The 7,655-nt window shown below is 49.3% G+C and overlaps 1 protein-coding gene across 6 annotated transcripts in view; it reads left to right on the forward strand.

The window, feature by feature from the left end:
- Positions 1-7,655, forward strand: part of ASPP (Ankyrin-repeat, SH3-domain, and Proline-rich-region containing Protein) — a 317,152-nt gene that overhangs the window by 72,905 nt on the left and 236,592 nt on the right. The window lies entirely within an intron of this gene.

Here is a 7,655-nt window from a genome sequence, read left to right on the forward strand (position 1 = left end):
AACAAGTGATATATATATATATATATATATATATATATATATATATATATATATAGGTATGGGCTCCCCACGAGTGTAAACACACACACACACACACACACACACACACACACACACACGCAGGGCTGAGAAAGCCAGGGTCGAGAGAGGGGAAAGGAGGGAGTGGGTGGGGTGGGAGGGGGGCGTCGGGAGGGAAACGGAGTCAGGCACCGGCCGGCAGATCTTCAAAAGGAATTGGAGTATTTCACACTCAATTAAACGTTCCCCCCTCCCCCCTCCTCCCCCTCCCTCACCCCCTCCTCCTCCTCCCTCCGTCCTCAATTTTTTCCCCTCACTCACACAGACACACACACACACACACACACACTATTAAGGGCTAAGATCTCGGGTGATTGAGGCGTGATTTCCGACTTTCTCTGTCTCTCTCTCTCTCTCTCTCTCTCTCTCTCTCTCTCTCTCTCTCTCTCTCTCTCTCTCTCTCTCTCTCTCTCTCGGGGCGATAATTCTATGCACACCTGGGTGATTCAGAGAGAGTGGGGAGAGAGAGTGTGGGGAGAGGACGAGAGAGAGTGTGGGGAGAGGACGAGAGAGAGTGGGGAGAGAGAGAGAGAGAGAGAGAGAGAGAGAGAGAGAGAGAGAGAGAGAGAGAGAGAGATGGGACTTTGGACGGACGGGACACAAAAGATTTTCAAAAATTTATTTTGATGGTTTTTTTTTTTTGGGAATTTTTTTTTTTTTATAATGGCGTTTACTGCTGGTGGGGGGGGAGGGAAGGGGAGAGGGGGGTTTTCTGCTGGTGGGGGGATTGTGGGGAGGGAAGGAAGGGGAGGGAGGGAGGGAGAGAGGGGGGTTTTCTACTGGTGGGGGGATTGTGGGGAGGGAAGGAAGGGGAGGGAGGGAGGGGGAGAGGGGGGTTTTCTACTGGTGGGGGGATTGTGGGGAGGGAAGGAAGGGGAGGGAGGGAGGGGGAGAGGGGGGTTTTCTACTGGTGGGGGGATTGTGGGGAGGGAAGGAAGGGGAGGGAGGGGGAGAGGGGGGTTTTCTACTGGTGGGGGGATTGTGGGGAGGGAAGGAAGGGGAGGGGGAGAGGGGGGTTTTCTACTGGTGGAGGGATTGTGGGGAGGGAAGGAAGGAAGGGGGGATATGGGGGGGAGGGTAAGGGTATGCCACACCTTTGGGGGGTTAAGGGGGTAAGGAGGGAGGGGGGATGTCTGTGATGTTATAAAGAGAAATTGGTGGTTGGCTCGTTAACGTCCTGTTATTATTATTATTATTATCATTATTATTATTATTATTATTATTATTATTATTATTTATTTTGCTTTGTCGCTGTCTCCCGCGTTTGCGAGGTAGCGCAAGGAAATAGACGAAAGAAATGGCCCATCAACCCACCCACATACACATGTATATACATACACGTCCACACAGGCAAATATACATACCTACACATCTCAATGTACACATATACATACCTATACATCTCAACGTATACATGTATATACACACACAGACACATACACATATACACATGTAAATAATTCATACTGTCTGCCTTTATTATTATTATTATTATTATTATAATTATTATTATTATTATTATTATTATTATTATTATCATTATTATTATTATTATTATTATTATTAGTAGTAGTAGTAGTAGTAGTAGTAGTATCAGCTGTAGTATTAGCTATAGTGTTCATATTTTAGTAGTTTCTTGAGAAAAAGGTCGTACCTTCGTGCTCAAAGGGTCGTACCGTCGTGCTCAAGGGTCGTACCGTCGTGCTCAAGGGTCGTACCGTCGTGCTCAAGGGTCGTACCGTCGTGCTCAAAGGGTGGTAGTACCGTCGTGCTCAAGGGTCGTCGTACCGTTGTGCTCAAGGGTCGTCGTACCGTCGTGCTCAAGGGTCGTCGTACCGTCGTGCTCAAGGGTCGTCGTACCGTCGTGCTCAAGGGTCGTACCGTCGTGCTCAAGGGTCGTCGTACCGTCGTGCTCAAGGGTCGTACCGTCGTGCTCAAGGGTCGTCGTACCGTCGTGCTCAAGGGTCGTACCGTCGTGCTCAAGGGTGGTAGTACCGTCGTGCTCAAGGGTGGTAGTACCGTCGTGCTCAAGGGTCGTCGTACCGTCGTGCTCAAGGGTCGTCGTACCGTCGTGCTCAAGGGTGGTAGTACCGTCGTGCTCAATGGTCGTACCCTCGTGCTCAAGGGTCGTACCCTCGTGCTCAAGGGTCGTCGTACCGTCGTGCTCAAGGGTCGTCGTACCGTCGTGCTCAAGGGTCGTACCACCGTCGTGCTCAAGGGTCGTCGCCTTACAGAACCTCAATCCATTTCGTATCCTCAAAGATTAATTAAATATTTCTTTTAAGTTAAATTTCTAAATATCGCGAAGCGTCATCCTTTCTTATAAATAACGCAAAAAATGCCTTTTTAAAAGTCACACCTTAAATGATCACGTTAAGCATTGTACACAAGGCCTTTTAATTTACTCTTAAAAGTAGCCTTAAACACTTAGAAAAAAAATGGCCTGGCCTTTTGGAACGTTATCCGGATAATGCGCGTTTAAATACCGGACCCTTTAAAAAAAAATGGTTTGTCTTGACATTTTGATTTATTGAACGTCATAGTTTGGCCTAACGATCCAACAACCTTCATCTCCCCCCTCCCCCCCCCTTCAGACATCGTTAAAGATCAGGGGTATCCGAACTCCGGTTACGGTCGGACGGGTGTAATTTAAGACTTGATATTATCCGGATTTTGGTTAATCTTATCCGATTTTTTTAAGTCCTGGCCGGAGGTGTTGTATAGAGTAACCTTATCCGAATTTTGACGTAGACTAGTCGTTTGATAATGGGATAAATAGGTATGGTAATGACAGTGTTAAGATTTTAGAATTGGTTTTTGTATATTTCAAAACGGCGTCAGTAGCCGCCATGTTTTTTTTTGGGTCGAGATGCCAAACAGTGCTGGCGATATTATTTAAAATTGATTTCCTTTTTCTTTATTTCTATTGTTCAGAGGTTATGATGTGTAGGTTGGAAAGGGTAGTTAGGATGGCAGGTTTAGGTGTGGTTAGATAGTTAGCTGGTGTCCTCCATTTGGCGGTAAAATGAGAGAGAGAGACATTGTGCATCGTCAACTAAACTTAAATGGGTCTAGGTTCCAGCGCCATTTTACCAGGTGATCATGTATGGTTTTATTATATTAATATATGAGCCAGTCGTCTCCCGATAAAATCATTAATAATTAATAGAAAGAATGATAATTTGACGGCGTATATTGTACAATACGGCGTTTTAGTGGGACGATTGTAACAAGTGGTTTAATTATATGGCGATAAATCTGGCGCGTTGGCATTTATGGCGGTCACGTCCGGTACGTCATCACCGCCATTGTTGCCCACGACGCCTGACGCAGTCCCTTGGTATTTGACGCTAGATTCCCCCACCTTGCCATGAACCCACCCGTCTCCCACACCTATTTGCCAAGAGTTAAATGATTATTTTTTTCATAAGAATTTATAAACCACCACTAGGGAAATTAGGGGACCAAAATAACCTCCATAATAGGTGGAAAATACCCACGGCCTCGGAGATCGGAAGGTGGTAACACTGCCACGTCGGCCGGTCTGGGCGCGTAATGACGCGAGGCGAAAATGGTGCTGGAATTTCCCAGCTCGATTTCTGGATTTGGGGTAAGAAAAAACAAAAAAAGAATTGACATGGGAGTTTAAAGGCATAACTTCAAGTGACGGGTACTCCTCCAAAGATAATTTAGAGGGACTTTTGGAGTTGTGGAGGAGGAGGAGGAGGAGAGAAATGGCGGGAATCGTATGAGTTAATTTGAGTCTTCAGCCATGGCGTTTCCCAGGGCTGTGTCCTTACGCCTCCCTTCCATTATCCTCATTTATCTAAGACTTTCCCTCCCACTAAATAACCCGCAATAATAGTCCATTATGACTTATATAAAGCACACTTCGATTTAAGTTTAGATTCTGACGTTTAAAAATAAGCAGAAGTGCTTCGATAGACGATAGATAGACATGGAGGACGTCAGTGGAAGGGTTGGTGAATGGGAAAGGGGGTTTGAATAGGGGGCCAGATTGGAATTCAAGTCCTCAATTGACTCTCGCTTCTCACCCCTAGTGTGTGTTGGAGTGGGGGAGGTGGGGGTGTGTGCTGGGGAGGGGAGGGTGGGGGAGAGGGGAAGGGGAGATGTCGGCAGTGGGGAGTAGACTTTGGGAAGGGAGGGTGGGGAGGGGAAAGGGAGATGTCGGCAGTGGGGAGTAGACTTTGGGAGGGGAGGGTGGGAGAGGGGAAAGGGAGATGTCGGCAGTGGGGAGTAGACTTTGGGAGGGGTGGGGAAGGGGAGATGTCGGCAGTGGGGAGTAGCTTTTACAAGTGCCACTGGTGATTCTGTAGGGGGGGGAGGAATGGGGAGGGGGGAGGGGAGAGGAGGGTGTTAATAAGGTATGGTGATTGGTGGGGAGAGAGTAGAAGGTGGGGGAGGGGGTGTTGTTAGTGTGTGTGTGTGTGTGTGTGTGTGTGTGTGTGTGTGAGAGAGAGAGAGAGAGAGAGAGAGAGAGAGAGAGAGAGAGGAGGTTGGGTTTATTTTGGGTGGGGGGGGTGGTTTGGTTGGGGGGGAGATGAGAAGGCATGGGTGAGCTGGGGATATCTGGGGGAAGTGGGGAGATTAAAGGGGGAAAAGGGAAGGGGAGAGGGGGTGGAGAAATGGGTAGGCACTGTGAGTAGAGGGGAAGGTGGGGAGTTTAGAGGGGGAGGGGGGAGGGGAGGATACCACGGAAAGGGGGGGGCGCTGTACCTTAGAGTTGCGGTGGTGGTAGAGAGAGGGGAGGAGGAGGGGGGGTAAATAGAGGGAAGGGGGGATAGTCTGAGGAGGAAGGAAGGGGAGAGGGAGAGAGAGGGAAGGGAAGGGGGTGGGGGGTAGCACCACCACCCAACCCACCCCCTCACCACCCCCCCTCCTCCCCTCAGTCTCTTACCCATGATTGAAAAACTTTGGTCAAAGACAAACCTCAAATGGTGGCCATTTGTGAGGGGGGGAGGAGGGGAGGTTTCTGGGGTTCTGGGGTAGGAGGGGGGAAGGTTTCTGGGGTTCTGGGGTGGAAGGGGGCGATGTTTCTGGGGTTCTGGGGTAGGAGGGGGGGAGGTTTCTGGGGTTCTGGGGTAGGAGGGGAGGTTAGGGTTTCTGGGGTTTCTGGGGTAGGAGGGGGAGGTTAGGGTTTCTGGGGTTTCTGGGGTAGGAGGGGGGTTAGGGTTTCTGGGTTTCTGGGGTTCTGGGGTGGTGTGCAGTCCAGGCCCTTTTCTCAGGGGTGAAGGGGGAGTGTGTATGGGTGGGGAGGAATGGGTCGTGTCGACCATGTTTATATGAAAATGTTATTTAGGAAAATGTGAAAATAATCGGTGCGTTGAAAGCAAACTTGGGCTCCCGTTTTCTTCGCGAAATTGTTTTAAAAAAAATGGGGATGGGGGGTGACTAAAGGGAGTTGTGCAAGCTACACACACACACACACACACACACACACACACACACACATATATATATATATATATATATATATATATATATAAATATAGATATATAATATATATACATATATATATATAGATATATATATTTAATAATATATAATATACATATATATATACTCCCTGGGGAATAGGGGAGAAAGATATTCCACGTATTCCCTGCGTGTCGTAAAAGGCGACTAAAAAGGGAAGGGAGCGGGGGGCTGGAAATCCTCCCTCTCGATTTTTTTTTTTTTTTTTTTTTTTTTTTTTTCCCAAAAGAAGGACAGAGACGAAGGGCCAGGTGAGGATATTCCCTCAAAGGACCAGTCCCTCTATTCTTAAACGCTACCTTCGCTATTGTGGGAAATGCGAATAGTATAAAAAAAAAAATAAAAAAAAATTTAAATATATATTTATATATATATATTTTTTTTTTTTTTTCTTTCAAGCCATTCGCCATTTCCCTCATTAGCGAGGTAGCGTTAAGAACAGAGGACTGGGCCTTTGAGAATATCATTAATACAGTACTTGATCGCCGTCTCCCGCGTCAGCGATGGAGCGCCAGGAAACATACCGGGCGGGCGGGAGAGGTTTGTGTACAAGGGGCGTAACCCCAAGCAGGCGCTATCTCGATACACAAGTCGGGAGTTCACGGGTTCGAACCCCAGGAAGGTCAAGTAGGAGAGGGGAGGGGGTAGGGGGGGGTTTACGAGCCTGGTAATTAATGGAAGGTTTGGCGTAATTAGATAATCACCCAATTGGTAATTAACCTTACTACGCCCGTGTAATTAACCAAGCGCGTGTGTTGTAGTGGGGGGGGGGGGAGGGGGTGGGGTTAGCATTGCTGACTATGAGTCGACGGCATCGCCGCGCGGTGTCGATTTGGGCCTGGGTTCGAATCCTGTGCTCCGGCGATCGGGTTAGCATTACTGACTATGAGTCTGTTGAAGACCATCCAGGTCGGGATGGTCTTCCAGGCTTGGGTTCTATCCAGCGAGCTGAGGGGGGGGGGAGAGACCCCCCCATGTTGTAACGTGGGGGGGGGGGTAACAGCTCTTCCAGTGGCTCCTTTTCGAGAAGAGGAGGAGGAGGAGGTCGACCCACCTCCCCCTTCTTCTTCCCCTTCCCTCCTTCCCCTTCCCCCTTTTCCCCCTTTTGCTGGAGCGCTACGAGTGGGGGGGGGGGGGCCCGGCCCCTGGAACCACTTCAAGGTCATCTCCTGGAATTCTCCCCCTACTCCTGGAACCTCTTTGTGGGGGGGAAGGGACTTTGCCTTTTGGCGTCCAGGATCCTGGATTAAGGTTCATCTTTGACCAAACCCTTCTGAATTATCGACTGGAATTGACTTAGAGAGAGAGGGGGGGGGGGGGCGCCCTCTTTTACTGGAATAGCCTGGAAGAGGGCCTGGAATTCCTCTACTGCCCTGCCCCCCCCCCCCCCCCCCACCTCCAAGCCTGGAAGGCCAGAGGCCCTGGGAGACCATCTCCAATGACTCCTGGAACCTCTTATTAAACTTACAGGACTCTTCGATTACCTTATGTAAATCGTGGGGTTCTTTTTTTTGTTGTTTTCTTAAAGATTACCTTCCTGGAATGCGTCCTGGAACACGTCCTGGAATGCGTCCTGGAATGCGTCCTGGAAAGCCTCCTGGAACGCGTCCTGGAACACGTCCTGGAATGCGTCCTGGAACACGTCCTGGAAAGCCTCCTGGAACGCGTCCTGGAATGCGTCTTGTAACTCGTCCTGGAACACGTCCTGGAATGCGTCCTGGAACGCGTCTTGTAACTCGCGTCCTGGAACACGTCCTGGAACGCGTCCTGGAACACGTCCTGGAAGACACACAGGACTCCCGGACACCGCGTGGGACTTTTGGGATCATTTTTTTCTTTTCTCAAGGAATCCCTCCCTCCTTCTAGATGCCCTCCCTCCCTCTAGATCTCCTCTCTCCTTCTAGATCTCCTCCATCCCTCTAGATACCTTCCCTCCCTCTAGATCTCCTCCCTCCTTTCTTCCTTGTAGACACTCTCCCTCCCTTCCTCTAGATCTCGTCCCTCCCTCCTTCCTTCTAGAAACCCTCCTTCCCTCCCTCCCTCTAGTACCTGCAGGAAAGGGGACCAATCGAGGTCTTGG

The sequence above is a fragment of the Panulirus ornatus genome, chromosome 12, assembly GCF_036320965.1.
Source record: "Panulirus ornatus isolate Po-2019 chromosome 12, ASM3632096v1, whole genome shotgun sequence".
Taxonomy (NCBI): Eukaryota; Metazoa; Arthropoda; class Malacostraca; order Decapoda; family Palinuridae; genus Panulirus; species Panulirus ornatus.